At 44.9% G+C, this 21,386-nt stretch overlaps 1 protein-coding gene across 2 annotated transcripts in view; it reads right to left on the bottom strand.

The window, feature by feature from the left end:
* The window catches only part of sh3pxd2aa (SH3 and PX domains 2Aa), an 822,856-nt gene that overhangs the window by 592,466 nt on the left and 209,004 nt on the right, over nucleotides 1-21,386 (bottom strand). The gene's annotated exons all lie outside the window — the stretch shown is intronic.

Genomic DNA, 21,386 nt, shown 5'->3' with positions numbered 1-21,386 from the left:
CTATCCCATTTAGCACAGCAGTACTGCCACAAAACATGTTGGACAGTGTCCTCAGTGTGAAGATGGGACTTTGTCTCCACAAGGACTGTACAGTGGTCACTCCCACCAATACTGTCATAGACAGATGCATCAGCGACAGGTAGATTAGCAAGGATGAGGACAAGTAAGCTTTCCCTCATATTGGTTCTCTTGCAGGCCTAATCTGGCAGCTACGTTCTTCAGGACTCATCCAGCTTGATCAATAGTCATGCTGCCAAGCCATTCTTGGTGATGGACACTGAAGTTCCCAATCCAGAGTATATTCTGTGTACTTGCTATGTTCAGTGCTTTCCCAACAGTGTTGAACATGGAGGAGCACTGATTGATCAGTTGAGGAAGGTGGTAGGTGGTAATCCTGCAAATTCCCCTCCAAGCCACATACCATCCTGACTTGGAACTATATCGTCGTTCCTTCACTGTCGCTGGGTCAAAATCCTGGAACTCCCTTCCTAACAGCACTGTGGGTGTACCTACACCCCAAGGACTGCAGCAGTTCAAGAAGGCAGCTCACCAACACCTTCTCAAGGGCAATTAGGGATGGGCAATAAATGCTGGCCGAGCCAGCAACACCCACGTCAGACGAACGAATAAAAAAAATCAGCAGGAGGTTTCCTTGCCCATGAATGACCTAGTGCGATGAGGCTTCATGGGGTTCCAGAGTCAATATTGAGGACTCCCAGGGCCATTTCCTCTAACTGTATGCCACTATGCCACCACCTCTGGTGGATGGTGATGGAGGAGTCTGGGACTTTGGCTGGAAGGTATGATTCTATGTGATAATGTCAGGCAGTTGCTTGATTAGTCTGTGAGACTGCTCTCCCAATTTTAGCACAAGTCCCCAGTGTACCTTTGTCCAGGTCAATGCCAGCAATGCCAGGTGGTCTATCCAGCTTATATATATAAATATATATCATAGAATTATAGAAAGTTTAAGGCACAGAAAGAGGCCACTTGGCCCATCGTGTCTGTGCCGGCCGAAAAACGATCCACCTATTCTAATCCCACCTTCCAGCATTTGGTCCATAGCCCTGCAGATTACGGCACTCGAGGTTCATATCCAGACTCCTTTTGAATGACTTAGGGTTTCTGCCTCAACTACCCTTTCAGGCAGAGTTCCAGGCCATCACCACCCTCTGGGTGAAAAAGTTTTTCCTCATCTCCCCTCTTAATCTTTCTACCAATCACTTTAAATCTATGCCCCCCCCCTCGACACTGACCTCACTGCTAAGGTGAATAGACCCTTCACCTCCGCTCTATCCAGGCCCCTCAACATTTTGTACATTTCAATCAGATCTCTCCTCAGCCTTCTCTGTTCCAAGGAGAACAACCCAGCCTATCCAATCTTTCCTCATAGCTGCATTTTTCCAGTCCTGCCAACATCCTCATAAATCTCCTCTGTACCCTCTCTAGTGCAATTACATCCTTTCTGTAATAAGGTGACCAGAACTGCACACAGTACTCAAGTTGTGGCCTAACCAATGAGTTACACAGTTCCAGCATTATCTCCCTGCTCTTGCATTCTATACCTCGGTTAATAAAGGAAATGATTCCATATGCCTTCTTATCCACCTTATCGACCTCTCCTGCTACCTTTAGGAATCTGTGGACATTCACTCCAAGGTCCCTTACTTCCTCTACACTTCTCAGTATTTTCCCATTAATCATGTATTTCCTTGCCTTGTTTGACCTCCCCAAATGCAGCACCTCACACTTCTCCAAGTTGAATTCCATTTGCCACTTTTCTGCCCATCTGAACAGACCATCAATATCTTCCTGCAGCCATCCTCCTCGCTATCTACCACACGGCCAATCTTTGTGTCGTCCGCAAACTTGTTGATCATGCCCCCTACATTTAAGCCCAAATCATTAATATACACCACAAAAAGCAGGGGTCCCAGTACTGAACCCTGCCGAACGCCACTGGAAACAGCCCTCCAGTCGCTAAAACACCCGTCAACAATTGCACTTTGTTTCCTGCCACTGAGCCAATTTTGTATCAACCTTGCTGCATTTCCCTGGATCACATGGGATTTTATTTTTTTTAACCAGTCTGCCATGTGGGACCTTGTCAAAAGCCTTGCTAAAATCCATGTAGACCACATCAACTGCACTACCCAGATCTATCTTCCTTGCTACTTCTACAAAAAATTCGATCAAGTTGGTCAAACAAGATCTTCCCTTAACAAATCCATGCTGATTATCCTTGATTAACCTGTGCCTTTCAAAGTGACAGTTTATCCTGTCTCTCAGAATAGATTCCAATAATTTGTCCACTACTGAGGTTAGACTGACTGGCCTGTAATTATTCAGTCCATCTTTCACTCCCTTTTTAAACAGAGGTACAAAGTTAGTAATTCTCCAATCCTCCATCACCACACCTGTATCCAGTAAGGACTGGAAAATGATGGTCATACCCTCTGTTATTTCCTCTCTTGCTTCTTTTAACAGGCTAGAATACATTTCATCTGGCCCCTGGTGATTTATCAACTTTATATATATATGGACGGCACAGTGGAGCAGTGGCTAGCACCGCAGCCTCACAGCTACAGCGACCCGCATTCAGCTCTGGGTACTGCCTGTGCGGAGTTTGCAAGTTCTCCCTGTGACCGCGTGGGCTTCTGCCAGGTGCTCTGGTTTCCTCCCACAGCCAAAGACCTGCAGGTTGATAGGTAAATTGGCCATTGTAAATTGCCTCTTGTGTAGGTAGGTGGTAGGGAATATGGGATTAATGTAGGATTAGTATAAATGGGTGGTTGTTGGTCGGCACAGACTCGGTGGGCCGAAGGGCCTGTTTCAGTGCTGTATCTCTAAAATAAAAAAGTATATATATATATATATATATATATATAAAATTATGTGGAGGAAAATTCCTTCTTATGCCTCCACACAAGATCAGATGGCAGGTTGTTCAACCTTGCCCGTCTAAGAGCGAAGACCAAAGTACGGAAGGTCCTCATCAGGGAGCTCCTCTTTGCTGACGATGCTGCATTAACATCCCACACAGAAGAGTGTCTGCAGAGACTCATCGACAGGTTTGCGGCTGCCTGCAATGAATTTGGCCTAACCATCAGCCTCAAGAAAACGAACATCATGGGACAGGACGTCAGAAATGCCCCATCTATCAATACCGGCGACCACACTCTGGAAGTGGTTCAAGAGTTCACCTACCTAGGCTCAACTATCACCAGTAACCTGTCTCTCAATGCAGAAATCAACAAGCGCATGGGAAAGGCATCTGCTGCTATGTCTAGACTGGCCAAGAGAGTGTGGGAAAATGGCGCACTGACACGGAACACAAAAGTCCGAGTGTATCAAGCCTGTGTCCTCAGTACTTCGCTCTATAGCAGCGAGGCCTGGACAACGTATGTCAGCCAAGAGCAACGTCTCAATTCATTCCATCTTCGCTGCCTCCGGAGAATCCTTGGCATAAGGTGGCAGGACCGTATCTCCAATGCAGAAATCCTCGAGGCGGCCAACACCCCCAGCATATACACCCTACTGAGCCAGCGGCGTCTGAGATGGCTTGGCCATGTGAGCCGCATGGAAGATGGCAGGATCCCCAAGGACACATTGTACAGCGAGCTCGTCACTGATATCAGACCCACTGGCCGTCCATGTCTCCGCTTTAAAGACGTCTGCAAAGACGACATGAAGTCCTGTGACATTGATCACAAGTCGTGGGAGTCAGTTGCCAGTGATCGCCAGAGCTGGCGCGCAGCCATAAAGGCGGGGCTAAAGTGTGGCGAGTCGAAGAGACTTAGCAGTTGGCAGGAAAAAAGACAGAAGCGCAAGGGCAGAGCCAACTGTGTAACAGCCCGGACAACCAATTTTATCTGCAGCACCTGTGCAAGAGTCTGTAACCTCGAGACAAGGAGGTCGAAGAAGAATATAAAATTATATACATATATAAAAAATTTAAAGCAAAAGAACCAAAGACGGAAGGCAGCACAGTGGTTAGCACCTCAGCCTCATAGCTCCAGCAACCCAGGTTCGGTTCTGGGTACTGCCTGTGCGGAGATTGCAAGTTCTCCCTGTGACCGCGTGGGTTTCTTCCGGGTGCTCCAGTTCCCTCCCACATGCCAAATACTTGCGGGTTGATAGGTAAATCGGCCACTGTAAAAAATTGCCCCTAGTGTAGGTAGGTGGTAGGAGAATTGTGGGGATGTAGGATTGGTATAAATGGGTGGTTGATGGTTGGCACAGACTCGGTGGGCCGAAGGGCCTGTTTCAGTGCTGTATCGCTCTATGACTCTATGACATGCGAAAGAATGTTTTTAGGTAGCAAATGATTATAGTCTGAATGTGCTGCTGGAAAGAATGGTGGAGGCAGATTCAATCATGGCTTTAAAAACTGAACTTGATAAGCACCTAAAGGGCTATGGGGAAAGGACTGTGGAACGGGACTAGATCAATTGCTCTCTCAGAGAGCTGGCACAGACATGATGAGTCTATTGGCCTCATTCTGTGCTGTAACCATTCTTTGATATATTGTTTCGTATAGCAGTTCAATGCAACTAAGTAGCTTGCTTTCACAGTTAAGAGTCAGCCATATATAAGCCAGGCTGGGTAAGAATGGAGAGGGAAGATCTCCAGAGGAGATGAGGTCAGTGACAGTCCTTTGGATAGTGGCCCTCTCTGATGCTGAACGCTCTGTACTCAGCAAAGGTCTCAGTTTTATCCCCTTACGTCCTCACCTCAATGAATTTCGCGCTCGGCACGACGTTGAGCGCTTCTTCCGTCACCTCCGCCTCCGGGCTCACTTCTTTGACCAGGAGTCCTTCCCCCGACCAGCAGACCCATTCACCCACCTCCAGCATTCTCCCTCTACCTGGACCCCTCCCCCTTGCCTCTTACCTACTCTTGATCTCTTCATTGAAAACTGTCGGCGAGACACTGGTCATCTCAATTTCTCTGCCCCCCCTCACTCACTCTAACCTGTACCCCTCTGAACTTGAGGCACTCCGTTCTCTCAGGTCTAACCCCGACATGGTTATCAAACCTGCAGACAAGGGTGGTGCTGTTGTTGTATGGCGTACCGACCTCTACCTTGCAGAAGCTCAGCGCCAACTCACAGACACTTCTTCCTACCTCCCTCTGGACCATGACCCCACCACCGAACATCAAGCCACTGTCCAAAGGACTGTCACTGACCTCATCTCCTCTGGAGATCTTCCCTCTAGAGCTTCCAACCTCATAGTCCCGCAACCCCGGACAGCCCACTTCTGCCTCCTTCCCAAAATCCACAAACAGGACTGTCCCGGCAGACCCATTGTGTCAGCCTGCTCCTGCCCCACTGAACTTATTTCTTCCTATCTAGGCTCTATCTTTTCTCCACTGGTCCAGTCTCTTCCCACCTACATCCGTGACTCTTCTGACGCCCTACGTCATTTTCCAGTTTCCTGGTCCCAACCGCCTCCTCTTCACTATGGACGTCCAATCGCTCTACACCTCCATCCCCCACCAGGATGGTTTAAGGGCTCCTTGAACAGAGGCCCAACCAGTCCCCATCCACCACCACCCTCCTCCGCCTGACTGAACTTGTTCTCACATTGAACAACTTCTCCTTCAACTCCACTCACTTCCTTCAAGTAAAAGGTGTTGCTATGGGTACCCGCATGGGTCCTAGTTATGCCTGTCTTTTTGTGGGATATGTCGAGCATTCTTTGTTCCAGTCCTACTGAGGCCCTCTCCCCCAACTCTTTTTTCGGTACATTGATGACTGTATTGGTGCCGTTTCCTGCTCCCGTCCCGAACTGGAAAACTTTATCAACTTTGCTTCCAATTTCCACCCTTCTCTCACCTTCACATGGTCCATCTCTGACACTTCCCTTCCTTCCTCGACTTCTCTGTCTCCATCTCTGGGGATAGGTTGTCTACTAATATCCATTATAAGCCCACGACTCCCACAGCTACCTCGACTACACTTCTTCACACCCTACCTCCTGTAAGGACTCCATTCTATTCTCCCAGTTTCTCCGTCTCCGACGCATCTGCTCTGATGATGCTACCTTCCATGACGGTGCTTCTGATATGACCTCCTTTTTCCTCAACCGAGGATTCCCCCCCACTGTTGTTGACAGGGCCCTCAACTGTGTCCGGCCCATTTCCCGCACCTCTACCCTCACCCCTCCCTCCCAGAACCGTGACAGGGTTCCCCTTGTCCTCACTTTCCACCCCATCAGCCTCCATATCCAAAGGATCATCCTCCGCCATTTCCGCCACCTCCAGCATGATGCCACTACCAAACGCATCTTCCCCTCCCTTCCCGTCAGCATTCCGAAGGGATTGTTCCCTCCGCGACACCCTGGTCCACTCCTCCATTACCCCCACCACCTCGTCACCGTCCCATGGCACCTTCCCCTGAAACCACAGGAGGTGTAATACCTGCCCATTTACCTCCTCTCTCCTCACTATCCCAGGCCCCAAACACTCCTTTCAGGTGAAGCAGCGATTTACTTGTACTTCTTTCAATGTAGTATATTGTATTCGCTGCTCACAACATGGTCTCCTCTACACTGGGGAGACCAAATGCAGACTGGGTGACCGCTTTGTGGAACACCTCCGCTCAGTCCACAAGCAGCATACTGAGCTTCCAGTTGCTTGCCATTTCAACACTCCCCCCTGCTCTCATGCTTACATCTCTATCCTGGGCTTGCTGCAGTGTTCCAGTGAACATCAACGCAAGCTCGAGGAACAGCATCTCATTTACCGATTAGGCACACTACAGCCTGCCGGACCCCCCATTTTACTTTTATTTTTAGTTATTTTTTCTTTTTTACATTTTTTACAATTTTTTTTAATGTTTATTTCATTTCATCTTAGTTTGTTCAGTTTGCTTACCCACTTTTTTTTTCAGGTTTGGACTTGCTGCTGTTCAACCTTCAGTCCGTTAACACCCTATCTGTACTAATGCTTTGTCTTTCAACACACCATTAACATATTGTTTGTCTTTGCTCCATGTCCTTTTGGTCAGCTATGTGGCCTTGTCCAAACTACACCTTCTGCTTTGTTATCTCTTGCCCCACCCCCGCCTCACTTGCTTCTAACCTTTGACATTTCTAAGATTAGCCAGTTCCGAAGAAGGGTCACTGACCCGAAACGTTAACTCTGCTTCTCTTTCCACAGATGCTGACAGACCTGCTAAGTGGTTCCAGCATTTCTTGTTTTTATTTCAGATTTCCAGCATCCGCAGTATTTTGCTTTTAAGAATCACAGAAACTTGGTTCACTGATGTAGACTGGAATTGGGTGATAGGTTACATAGTTGTAGATTGCACTGAAGGAATAAAAAAGGAAATGGGAAGAACATACAAATTAGGAGCAGGAGTAGGCCACTCGGCCCCTCGAGCCTGTTGCGCCATTCAATAAGATCATAGCTGATCTGATTGTAACCTCAATCCACATTCCCACCTACCCCCGATAATCTTTCATCCACTTGCTTATCGAGAATCTATCTACGTCTGCCTTAAAAATATTCAAAGGCTCTGCTCCCACCGCATTTTGAGGAAGAGAATTCCAAAGACTCACAACCCTCAGAGAAAACATTTCTCCTCATCTCCGTCTTAAATGGGCAACTCCTATATTTTTAAACCGTAACCCCGAGTTCTAGATTCTCCCACAAGAGGAAATATCCTTTCCACATCCACCCTGTCAAGACCCCTCAGAACCTTATATGTTTCATATAAGAGGAGTGGCTAAGTACGTTGAAATTAGATTAGGCTGAGTAACAAAAAGCAAATAAGACGAGTCTATTATAGACAAGTAAGTCAGGCAGAGGATATCAATAAGGTATAAAAACAGAAAATGCTGGAAATACTCAGCAGCTTTGGCAGCATCTGTGGGGAGAGAAACAGAGTTCTCATTTCAGGTCAATGATCTTTCATCAGAAACTCATCGACCTGAAACGTTAACTCTGCCAGGATTGGCAGCTCAATATTCCAGGGTATAGAATCTTCAGGCCTGAAAGGGGAGGGGGTAAAAGAGGAGGTGGCATTGCACTATTGATCAAGGAGTCAATTACTGCAGTTAGGAGGGATGATATCGTCGAATGTTCCTCAAATGAGGCCATATGGATAGAACTTAAAAACAAAAAGGGGGCAATCACTTGGCTGGGAGTCAGGGAGAGATAGAGGAGCAGATATGTAGGCAAATCTCAGAGAGGTGTAAAAATAATATGGTAATAATAGTCGGGGATTTCAACTTCCCCAGTATCAACTGGGATAGTCTTAGTACAAAAGGCTTAAAGGGGGCGGAATTCTTAAAGTGCATAAAGGAGAGCTTTTTGAGCCAGTACATAGAAACTCCTACAAAAGAAGGGGCAGTACTGCATCTTATACTAGGGAATGAAGCCAGACAAGTGTTAGAAGTGTCAGCACTTTGGGGATAGTGAGGGTGGTTATGGAAAAGGACTAAGCTGGACCAGAAATAAAAATAGTGAATTGGGGGAAGGCCGATTTTAAGATGATAAAACAGGATCTGGCCAAAGTGGACTGGGAGCAGCTACTTGTAGGAAAGTCTATATCGGACCAGTGGGAGTCATTCAAAGAGGAAGTCGTGAGGGTTCAGAGCCAAAATGTACCCATTAAGGTGAAGGGCAGGACCAACAAGTCCAGGGAACCCTGGATGTCAAGGAATATAGAGGATTGGATCAGGGAAAAAAAGGAGGCTTATGGTAGATTTAGAGCGCTAAAAACAGCGGAGGCACTAGAGGAGTATAGAAAGTGTCGAGGGGGGGGGTACTTAAAAAAAGTAATTAGGAGCAAAGAGGGGACATGAAAAAACACTGGCGGGCAAGATAAAGGAAAATCCCAAGGCGTTTTATAAGTATATTAAGGGCAAGAGGATAACCAGGGAATGAGTAGGGCCCATTAGGGACCAAAGTGGCAATCTGTTTTAAATGAGGTTTGAAATGATTACTTTTCATCTGTGTTCACTATGGAGAAGGACAATGTAGGTGTAGAGATCAGGGAGGAGGATTGTGATATACTTGAACAAATTAGCATTGAGAGGGAGGAAGTATTAGCTGTTTTAGCAGGCTTAAAAGTGGATAAATCCCCAGGCCCAGATGAGATGTATCCCAGGCAGCTATGTGAGGCAAGGGAGGAGATCACAGGGGCTCTGACACAAATTTTCAAATCCTCTCTGGTCACAGGAGAGGTACCAGAGGATTGGAGGACAGCAAATGTGGTACCAATATTCAAGAAGGGTAGCAGGGATAAACCAGGTAATTACAGGCCGGTGAGTCTAACATCAGTGGTTGGGAAACTATTGGAAAAAATTCTGAGGGACAGGATTAATCTCCACTTGGAGAGGCAGGGATTAATCAGGGCAAGTCAGCATGGCTTTGTCAGGGGGATATCATGTCTAACTAACTTGATTGAATTTTTTGAGGCAGTGACGAGATGTGTAGATGAGGGTAAAGCAGTTGATGTAGTCTACATGGACTTCAGTAAGGGTTTTGATAAGGTCCCGCATGGGAGATTGGTTAAGAAGGTAAGAGCCCATGGGATCCAGGGCAATTTGGCAATTGGATCCAAAAGTGGCTTAGTGGCAGGAGGCAGAGGGTGATGGTCGAGGGCTGTTTTTGCAAGTGGAAGCCAATGACCATTGGTGTACCACAGGGATCGGTGCTGGGACCCTTGCAGCTTGTAGTGTACATTAATGATTTAGACGTGAATATAGGAGGTATGATCAGTAAGTTTGCAGATGATACGAAAATTGGTGGTGTCATAAATAGTGAAGAGGAAAGCCTTAGATTACAGGGCAATATAGTTGGGCTGGTAAGATGGGCGGAGCTGTGGCAAATGGAATTTAATCCTGAGAATTGTGAGGTGATGCATTTTGGGAGGACTAACAAGGCAAGGGAATAGACAATGGATGGTAGGACCCGAGGAAGTACAGAGGGTCAGAGGGACCTGGTGTACTTGTCCACAGGTCACTGAAGGAAGCAGTACAGGTAGATAAGGTGGTTAGGATGGCATATGGGATATTTGCCTTTATTAGCCGAGGCATAGAATTTAAGAGCAGGGAGGTTATGATGGAGCTGTATAAAATGCTAGTTAGGCCACAGCTGGCATACTGTGTACAGTTCTGGGCACCACACTATAGGAAGGATGTGATTGCACTTGAGAGGGTGCAGAGGATATTTGCCAGGATATTACCCGAGCAGCAGCATTTCAGCTGTGAAGAGAGACTGAAAAGACTAGGGCTGGTTTCCTTAGAGCAGAGAAGGCTGAGGGGAGATATGATTGAGGTATACAAAATTATGAGAGGCATTGATAGGTTAGATAGGAAGAAACTTTTTCCCTTAGCAGAGGGGTCAATTACCAGGGGGCATAGATTTAAGGTAAGGGGCAGGAGGTTTAGAGGGGATTTGAGGAAAATATTTTTCACCCAGAGGGTGGTTGGAACATGGAATGCACTGTCTGAAGGGGTGGTAGAGGCAGGAACCATCACAACATTTAAGAAATATTTAGATGAGCACTTGAAACGCCACAGCATACAAGGCTACGGGCCAAGTGCTGGAAAATGGGATGAGAATAGTTAGGTGCTTGATGGCCGGCACAGACACGATGGGTGAAGGGCCTGTTTCAGCCTTGTATAACTCTATGACTCTATTTCCAGCACTGTGTTTTTATTTCAGATTTCAAGCATCCGCAGTATTTTGCTGATATTAATGAGATAGATGTTTTGTCTACAAATCAGGGAAAGACATGGAGGGTAATACCAAGTGAAGAGGGATTTTAATTTTCCTGGGATTAATGGGAATCATTAATGAGTATGAGAAACAAAGTACTTAACAAGAATAATCTGTATTTATATAGTGTCTTTATTGTAGAAAAACGTCCAAAATTGCAACAATCGTCATGCTGCAAAAGGTGGTGTGATATTAGGCTTTCACACAATACTATCCAGTTTTGGATAAGACTCTGTACCCTTGCCCCAAACTCCTCTCCTTTCCTTTGTCTCAGGCTGAAGCAGACTGTTCAAACCCTCAGCATCCTATTCAACAATGAACTGAACTTCTGACCCCATATCCTACAAAGCACAAAAACTACCTGCTTCCACCTCTGCCCCTACTTTCAACCATCCACCACTGAAACACTTATCCATGCCTTTGTTACCATTAGACTCCATGATTCCAATAGTTTCTTGACTAAGCTTCCCATCATCCACCCTCTGTAAATGTCAGCTCATTGAAAATGTTCTCACATATTCTATCTGCATGCTCATTGCCCCTGTCCTTGCTGACTTACATTGGCACCCATCCTAAAACAATTCAAATTAAAAATTCTCTCCCATGTTGTAATCCTTTCAAAGCCCCACCCCTCCCGAGCTCTTCATTTCACTGACCCACTCTGCAACCATGCCCTAAACCTCTCAAACTTTCCTCTTCCCCTTTACGGCCTTCCTTAAAACCTCCCTCTTTCACCAAGATTTGGTCATCCCTCCTAACACCTCCTCCTGTGAAATGCTTTGGGTTTTTCTAAGTTGAAGGTGCTACACAAATGAAAGATTTTAAGTTAAACACAGATGACAGTGCAGGGAACCCTCATTATTATATATACTTGGACGATTGTGGATTCCCACTGTATTCAAGGCAGACAATAAAGATATTACGAGTATAGAAGTATTTTTTTATTCATTCATGGGATGTGGGCATCGCTGGCCAGGCCAGCATTTATTGCCCATCCCTAATTGCCCTTGAGAAGGTGGTGGTGAGCTGCCTTCTTGAACCGCTGCAGTCCATTTGGGGTAGGTACAGCCACAGTGCTGTTAGGAAGGGAGTTTCAGGATTTTGACCCAGCGACAGTGAAGGAACGGCGATATAGTTCCAAGTCAGGATATCACGCATAGTGAATCAAATCGGCTGAAGTCTGGCATTTGTGATGCTGGGGACTTCAGGAGAGGGCCAAGATGGATCATCAACTTGAAACTTCTGGCTGAAGATTGTTGCAAATGCCTCAGCCTTATCTTTTGCACTGATGTGCTGGGCTCCCCCATCATTGAGGATGGGGATATTTGGGGAGCCACCTCCTTCAGTTAGTTGTTTAATTATCCACCACCATTCATGGCTGGATGTGGCAGGACTGCAGAGCTTAGATATGATCCGTTGGTTATGGGAGCGCTTAGCTCTGTCTATCGCATGCTGCTTACGCAGTTTGGCATGCAGGTAGTCCTGTGTTGCTGCTTCACCAGGTTGACACCTGGTGTACGTAAGAATAAGAACATAAGAAATAGGAACAGAAGTAAGCCATTCAGCCCCTCGGGCCTGCAATAAGGTCATAGCTGATCTGATCGTGGCCTCAACTCTACTTTCCTGCCTGCCCCCAGAACCCTCAACTCCCTTGTAGATCAAAAATCTATCTAACTCAGCCTTGAATATATTCAATGACCCAGCCTCCACTGCTGTCTCGGGTAGAGAATTCCAAAGATTAACAACCCTCTGAGAGAAGAAATTCCTCCTCAATTCCATCTTAAATGGCAGACGCCTTATTCTGAAACTGTGCCCCCCTAGTTCGAGGTTCCCCCATGAGCATCTATCCTGTCTAGCCCCCTCAGAATCTTATATTTCAATACGATCACTTCTCTTTCTTCTAAGCTCCATTGAGTATCGGCCCAACCTGCTCAACCTTTCCTCATAAGACTATACCTCCATCCCAGGAATCAACCCAATGAACCTTCTCTGAACTACTTCCAATCTAAGTACATCTCGCCTTAAATAAGGAGACCAAAACTGTACGCAGTACCCTAGGTATGGTCTCATCAATGCCCTGTACAGTTGTAGCAAGACTTCCCTAGTTTTATACTCCATCCCACTTGCAACAAAGGCCAACATTCCATTTGCTTTCCTAATTACTTGCTGTACCTGCATGCTAACTTTTTGTGATTCATGTAGGACACCCAGATTCCACTGTACTGCAGCATTCTGCAGTCTCTCTCCATTTAAACAATATTCTCCTTTTCTACAACACTCGCCCCTGCTCTCATGCTCACATCTCTATTCTGGGATTGCTGCAGTGTTCCAGTGAACATCAACGCAAGCTCGAGGAACAGCATCTCATTTACTGATTAGGCACACTACAGCCTGCCGGACTGAACATTGAGTTCAATAACTTCAGAGCATGATGTGCCCCCCATTTTACTTTTATTTTCAGTTATTTTTTTCTTTTTCCTTTTTTTCATACATTTTTTTGTGTTTATTTTATTTTATTTCATCTTAGTTTGTTCAGTTGGCTTACTTTTTTTTCATGTTTGTACTTGCGGCTGTTCAATTTTCAGTCCATTAACACCCTATCTGTACTAATGCTTTGTCTTTCAACACATCATTAACATATTGTTTGCCTTTGCTCCACGACCTTCTGTTCAGCTATTCTGTGACCTTGTCCTATCGACACCTTCTCCTTTGTTATCTCTTTCCCCATCCCCGCTTTACTTGCTTATAACCGTTTACATTTCTAATATTTGCCAGTTCTGAAGAAGGGTCACTGACCTGAAACCTTAACTCTGCTTCTCTCTCCACAGTTGCTGCCAGACCTGCTGAGTATTTCCAGCATTTTTCGTTTTTATTTCTCCTTTTCTATTCTCCCTGCTGAAGTGGATAACTTCACATTTCCCCACATTATACTCCATCTGCCAAATTTTTGTTCACTCACTTAACCTATCTATATTCCTTTGCAGAATCTTTGTGGCCTCCTCACAACTTGCTTTCCTACCTATCTTTGTTTGTATTGTCAGCAAATTTGGCTACAATACATTCCATCCCTTCATCCAAGTCATTAATATAGATCACAAATAGTTGAGGCCCCAGCACTGATCCCTGTGGCACTCCACTAGTTAGCTTGCCAATCTGAAAATGCTCCATTTATCCTGACTCTCTGTTTCTTGTTAGTTAGCCATTCCTCTATCCGTGCTGATACTACCCCCAACATCATGAGCTCTTCTCTCATGCAGTAACCTTTTATGTGGTACCTTATCGAATGCCTTTTGGAAATGAAAATACACTATATCTACTGGTTCCCCTTTATCTAACCTGCTCATTACATCCTTAAAGAACTCTAATCAATTTATCAAATACAATTTTCCTGTTACAAAACCATGCTTTATTGCATTATGATTTTCAGAATGTCCTGCTACTACTTCCTTAACAATGGATTCCAGCATTTTCCCAATGACAGACCTTAGGCTAACTAGCCTATAGTTTCTTGCTTTCTGTCTCCCTCCTTTCTTGAATAGGGGCATTACCATTTGCGGTTTTTCAATCCGCTGGGACCTTTCCTGAATTGAGGGAATTTGGAAGATTGCAACCAATACATCCACTATCTCTTGGGATAAAGGCCATCGGGTTCAGGGGACTTGTCAACCTTTAGTCCCATTAGGTTTCCTGGTACTTTTTCCTCTAGTGATGGTGATTGTTTCAAGTTCCTCCCTCCCTTTTGCCCCTTAATTTTCTATTATTCTTGGGTACAGTAATAGAGAAATGCGAGAACGTATTGTTAAGGATCTGGTAACAAGGCACTTGGAAAAATCTCATGATTAGACAGAGTCAACACGGTTTTATGAAAGTGAAATCATGTTTGACAATTCGATTAGAGCTTTTCGAGGAAGCAACTAGCAAGGTAGATAAAGGGGAACCAATGGATGTAGCATAATTAGATTTCAGAAGGCATTCAATAAGGTGCCACTCAAAAGGTTGTTACAAAAGACCGGGGCTCATGAGATAGGGATTAATATATTGGTATGGATTGAGGGTGGTTAACTGATAGAAAATTGAGATTAGGAAGAAACGGGTCATTTTTTGGAAGGCATACTGTAATTAGTGGAGTGCAGGATAATGGGGACCAGAGGGTAGATTCAGTTGGGACAAAATCCGAAATGAAAATGGAAGGCAGAAAATTAATGGACGAGTCTGGAAGACAGAGGAAACAAAGGTGAGAAAATGTTTTTAAATGACATAGGTAGGAAGAGGGATGAGGTCCTCAAAGCAGATTTTAGGGAGTTAGGAAGGAAATTAAAAAGCAGGACCTCAAGAGCAGTAATCTCAGGATTACTCCCAGTGCCACATGCTAGTGAGCACAGAAATAAGAAGATTGATCAATAGAACATGCGGCTGGAGAATTAGTGTAGGAGGGAGGACATCAGATTTCTGAGGCATTGGGACCAGTTCTGGGGCAGGTGGGATCTGTTCAAGATGGACGGGCTACACCTTAACAGGACCAGAACCAACGTCCTCACAGGGAGATTTACTAGTGCTGTTGGTGAGGGTTTAAACTAGCTTGTCAGCGGGATGGGAACCTGAGGGGTAGTTCAAATTGGAAGGAAGTAAAGCTGGTAACAGGAGGTAGAAAAGTAGCAAGTGACATTAGAAGGCAGGCGAAACAAAGGCAATCAGCAACTGGGCTTAGAATGCAGAATAATGTCAAGAAGACAAGGTTAAGGGCACTCGACCTGAATGCACGCAGCATTTGCAACAAGGTAGATGATTTAAAGGCACAAATAGAGGTAAATGGGTATGATTTAATTGCCATTAAGGAAACGTGGCTACAGGATGACCAAGACTGGGAACTGAATATTCAAGGATATTCGACATTTAGGAAGGACAGCCAAAAAGGAAAAGGAGGTGGTGTTGCACTGATAATGAGGGATGGGATCAGTACATTAGTAAGGGAGGATCTCGGATTGGAAGAATCTGTTTGGGTGGAGCTAAGAAACAGCAAGGGGCAGTAAACATTGGTAGGAGCTGTTTATAGGCCACCAAACAGTAGTGGTAGTGTAGGGCATGGCATTAATCAGGAGATTAGAGAAGCCAGAGCTGGCAGACAGCCATAAAGGCGGGACTTAAGAGTGGCGAATCGAAGAGACTTAGCAGTTGGCAGGAAAAAAGACAGAAGCGCAAGGGGAGAGCCAACTGTGTAACAGCCCCAACAACCAATTTTATCTTTAGCACCTGTGGAAGAGTCTGTCACTCTAGAATTGGCCTTTATAGCCACTCCAGGTGCTACTTGAAGGTAAATCAGTGTCAGAACAGTGGGAGGCATTCAAAAGGGACATTCATAGGGGTTCAGGATAAACATGTTCCCACAAAGAAAAAGGTTGAGACAGCCAAATCTAGAGCCCCATGGATGTCAAGGAGCCTACAGGGTGAGATAAGGCAGAAAAGGAAAGCTTATGTCCGACACTGAGACTCAATACTACAGAAAGCCGAGAGGAGTATAGCAAGTGGAGGGGTGAAATCAAAAAGGAAATTAGGAAAGCAAAGTGAGGGCATGATAGAATATTGGCAAGTAAAATCAAGGTGCACCCAAAGATGTTTTATCAATACATTAAGAGTAAGAGGATAACTAAGAGAGAGTAGGGCCCGTAAAAGACCAAAAAGGTAACCTAAGTGTTCTCTTCTCTTTGGCCTCCTTGTCTCGAGAGACAATGGGTAAGAGCCTGGAGGTGGTCAGTGGTTTGTGAACCTAAGTGTAGGAGTGGAAGATATTGGTATGGTTCTCAATGAATACTTTGCATCTGTCTTCACAAAAGAGGGGGACGATGCAGATATTGTAATTAAGGAGGAAGAGTATGAAGTACTGGATGTGATAAACATAGTGAGAGGAAGTATTTATGGGATTAGCATCCTTGAAAGTTGATAAATCACCAAGGCCAGATGAAACGTATCCTAGGCTATTGTTAGAAGCGAGAGAGGAAATAGCAGAGGGTCTGACCATCATTTTCCAGTTCTTACTGGATACAGGTGTGGTGCCGGAGGATTGGAGAATTGCTAACATTGTACCTCTGTTTAAAAAGGGAGCGAAGGATAGACTGAGTAACTACAGGCCAGTCAGTCTAACCTCAGTTGTGGGCAAATTTATTTATTTAGAGATACAGCACTGAAACAGGCCCTTCGGCCCACCGAGTCTGTGCCGACCAACAACCACGCATTTATACTAATCCTACATTAACCCCATATTCTCTACCACATCCCCACCATTCTCCTACCACCTACCTACACGAGGGGCAATTTACAATGGCCAATATACCTATCAACCTGCAAGTCTTTGGCTGTGGGAGGAAACCGGAGCACCCGGTAGAAACCCACGCAGACATAAGGAGAACTTGATAAATTGTCACTTAGAAAGGCACAGGTTAATCAAGGTTAGTCAGCATGGATTTGTTAAGGGAAGATCTTGTTTGACCAACTTGATCGAATTTCTTTAAGATAGGTGAGCATAGTGCAGTTGATGTGGTCTACATGGATTTTGGCAAGGCATTTGACAAGGTCCCACATGGCAGACTGTTTAAGAAGGTTATATGGAATCCTTTCCTTTATTAGAAGGCATAGAATACAAGAGCAGGAAGGTTATGCTGGAACTGTATAACTCATTGGTTAGGCCACAACTTATGTACTGTGTGCAGTTCTGGTCACCTCATTTCAAAAAGGATGTAATTGTACTAGAGAGGGTACATAGGAGATTTACGAGGATTTTGCCAGGACTGGAAAAATGCAGCGATGAGGAAAGATTGGATAGGCTGGGGTTGTTCTCTTTGGAGAAGGATAAAGGGAGATCTGATTGAACTGTACAAAATTTTGAGGGGTTTGGATAGAGCAGAGGTGAAGGGTCTATTCACCTTAGCAGAGAGGTCAGTGATTAGGGGGCATAAAATTTAAAGTGATTGGTAGAAAAATTATAGGGGAGATGAGGAAAAACCTTTTCACCCAGAGGGTGGTGGGGGGTCTAGAACTTACTGCCTGAAACTCTTTCAAAAGGAGTCTGGATATGCACCTCAAGTGCCGTAACCTGCAGGGCTACAGACCAAATGCTGGCAGGTGGGATTCGAATGGTTGGATCGTTTTTCAGCCGGCACAGACACGATGGACTCAGTGGCCTCTTTCTGTGCTTTAAACTTTCTATGATTTCATATCAATGACTTAAATGAGGGAACCAAGTATAATCTCTCCAAGTTTGCTGACGATACAAAACTAGATGGGAAAGTAAGCTGTGAAGAGGACGCAAAGAGTTTGTAAAGCAATATGGACCAGTCAAGTAAAAACAGTCAACGCTGGAAATACTCAACAGGTCCGGCAGCATCTGTGGAGAGAGAAACAAAGTTAACGTTTCAGGTCTGTGACCTTTCATCAGGCTGGTTAAGTGACTGGGCAAAGTGGTGTCAGATGGAGTATAATGTGGGAAGGTATGAAACTATCCACTTTGGTAGAAAGTACAGAAAAGCAGAATTTTTTTTTCTTTAAAGATGAGAAACTAGTTAATGTTGGTAGTCAGAAGGATTAAGGTGCACTTGTGCACATAGTTAACAGGCAGGTACATAAGCAATTAAGAAGGCAGATGATATGTTAGCCTTTATTGCAAGGGGGTTGGAGTATATGAATAAGAAAGTCTTGCTGCAATTATTTAGGACTTTGGTGACACCATACCTGGAGTACTGTGTGGAGTTTTGGTCTCCTTATCCAAGGAAGGTTATTATACTTGCCTTAAGGGGGATGCAAAAAGGTTCACTCGATTGATTCCTGGGATGAGGGGATTATCCTCTGAGGAGAGATTGAGTGGAATGGGCCTATATTCGCTGGTGTTTAGAGGAGTGACAGGTGACCTCATTGAAACAAAATTTTGAGAGGGCTTGGAAGGGTAGATGCTGAGAGGTTGTTGCCTCTGGTTGGCGAGACTTGAACTGGTGGGGGGGTTGAGGGCCACAGTCTCAGGATAAGGCTTTAGGACTGAGATGAGGAGAATTTTTTTTCACTTTGAGAGTGGCAAACCTTTGGAATTCTCTACCCCACAGAACTGTGGATGCTCAGTTGATGAGTATATTCAAGGCTAAGATTGATAGATTTTTGGGCACTGAGGGAACCAAGAGATAGGGTGGGAGAATGGATTTGAGGTAGAAGTTCAGCCATGATCTTATCAAATAGCAGACCACGTTCACTGGGTGATGTGGCCTACTCCTGGTCATATTTCTTTAGTATACTTTAATGCACTTTATGATTTCAATCCTCCTTAAATAATCAAATTATGTCACAAGAGCAGAGTAGCCAATGTTTTCGAATCATAGAATTTTGAATATATTTGCTTAAAAAGGATAAACCAGGTAACTACAGAGGTGAGGTGAGAGTGACTACCCTTGGCATCAAGGCAGCATTTGGCTGAGTGTGACATCAAGGAGCCCTAGCAAAATTGAAGTCAATGGCAATCGGGGAAAAAATTCTCCACTGGTTGGAGTCAGACCTAGAACAAAAGAAGATTGTTGTGGTTGTTGGGGGCCAAACATCTAAGCCCCAGAACATCACTGCAGGAATTCCTCAGGTAGTTTCTTAGGTCCAACCATCTTCAGCTGCTTCATCAATGACCTTCCCTCCATCACGAGGTCAGAAGTGGGAATGTTCGCTGATGATTGACAGTCTTCAGCATAATTCGCAACTCCTCAGATTCTGAAGCAGTCCATGTCCATATGCAGCAAGACCTACACAACATTCAGGCTTGGGCTGATAAGTGGCAAGTAACATTTGCGCCACACAAATGCCAAGCAATGACCATCTCCAACAAGAGAGAATCTAACCATCTCCCCATGACATTCAATAGCATTACCATCGTTGAATCCCCCACTATCAACATCCTGGGGGCTACTGTTGACCAGAAACTAAACTGGACCAGCCCTATAAACACTGTGGCTACAAGATCAGGTCAGAAGCTGGGAATTCTGCAGCAAGTAACTCACCTCCTGAATCCCCAAGCCTGTCCATCATCTACAAGGCACAAGTCAGGAGTGTGATGGAATACTCTCCACTTGCCTAGATAATTACAGCTCCAACAACACTCAAGACGTTCGACATCATCCAAGATAAAGCAGTCCGCTCGATCGGCACCCCATCCACCACCTTCAACTTTCACTCCCTGCACCACTGACGCACTGTGGCAGCAGTGTGCATCATATGCAAGATGCACTGCAGCAACTCACCAAGCCTCTTTCGACAACACCTTCCAAACCCATCACCTCTACCACCAAGAATGACAAGGGCAGCAGACGCATGGGAACACCACATGCAAGTTCCCCTCAAGCCATACAACATCCTGATTTGAAATTATATCACCGTTCCTTCACTGTCGCTGGGTCAAAACCCTGGAACTCCTGGCACTGTGTTTGTACCTGCATCAGATGGACTGCAGCGATTCACCACCATCTTTTCAAGGGCAATTAGGGATGGACAACAAATGCTGGCCTTGCCAACGATGCTCATATCCCATAAAAGAATGAAGAAAAACACATCTATAATTCAAGATTATATTAGTAAGCATTTATAAATGCATGAGTTATTCAAGGACAGTCAGCACGGATTAAGGAGTGAAGTCATATTTGAGGAGCTTTTTTGTAGTGGTACATCAGATAGGTACAGAGAATGCAACAGATGCAGTACATATGAATTTTCAGAAGACATTCAATAAGATATCTCTTCAGCAAAATCTAAATATATGAAATAACAGGAAATGTTGCAATACGAATAGAAGATTTTTGACAGGAATCAAACATTTAGAGTAAATAATTATTGCTCTGGGTATATGGAATACATTATGGAAGTTTGCTGCTGACACATAAGGAGGTTTGACGAACAGCAAGGAGAACTGTAACAGACTTCGGAAGATGAGAGGACGCCAATGCAATTTAGCATTAATTTGTACAAAAATAAATTTTGAAGGGAGGAAAAAGGAATGGAAACAAATGCTCAACAGAATGATGCTAAAGAGTCTGGATCAACAGAGATGCAACAGTTCATATACATGCTGCACTTGTATGAGAAGCGCCATGGAAAGGGGAGGAGATGTTGGGGATGATTAAGCAGTGGACCAGGGTGTTGCATAGGGAACGGTCCCTTCGGATGTTCCTTCCAAGACAAGCTGGTCCACCCTCCATCACCCACAACAGCGCCTCCCCTTCCAATGCAATGCAGAAGGTGCACTTTCAGATCATAACCTCTGCCCCATTTTTTTGGAAGGCAGCTATTTACATCTGCTCTAGACCCAGCTTTTGTTTATTTATTTGTTCCAATACCATCTCTATTTTCCTTGCACCATCATCCCTTTTGTCATTTAATCCCTCCTGTCTTCTACCCTATCACAGACTTTCCCTTTTGTTCTTCACCAAATCTCCCCGGCCTCTGTACTTGCTTAAAAACTGTTACATCTTTAACTTTTTGAAACATTAACTTGGTTTATCTCTCCACTTCCAGCACTTTTTGTCTTTCTCAGATTTGCCACATCCTCAGTATGTTGCTTTTGTGGTGCAGTAATGTAGGACAGCCACTCAGAGCTCAGCAGCTCCAAATGACAAACTCCCAGTGATGACATCATTGAC

Source organism: Heterodontus francisci, chromosome 20 (genome assembly GCF_036365525.1).
Source record: "Heterodontus francisci isolate sHetFra1 chromosome 20, sHetFra1.hap1, whole genome shotgun sequence".
Taxonomy (NCBI): Eukaryota; Metazoa; Chordata; class Chondrichthyes; order Heterodontiformes; family Heterodontidae; genus Heterodontus; species Heterodontus francisci.
This window is presented reverse-complemented; position numbering and strand designations above follow the sequence as displayed.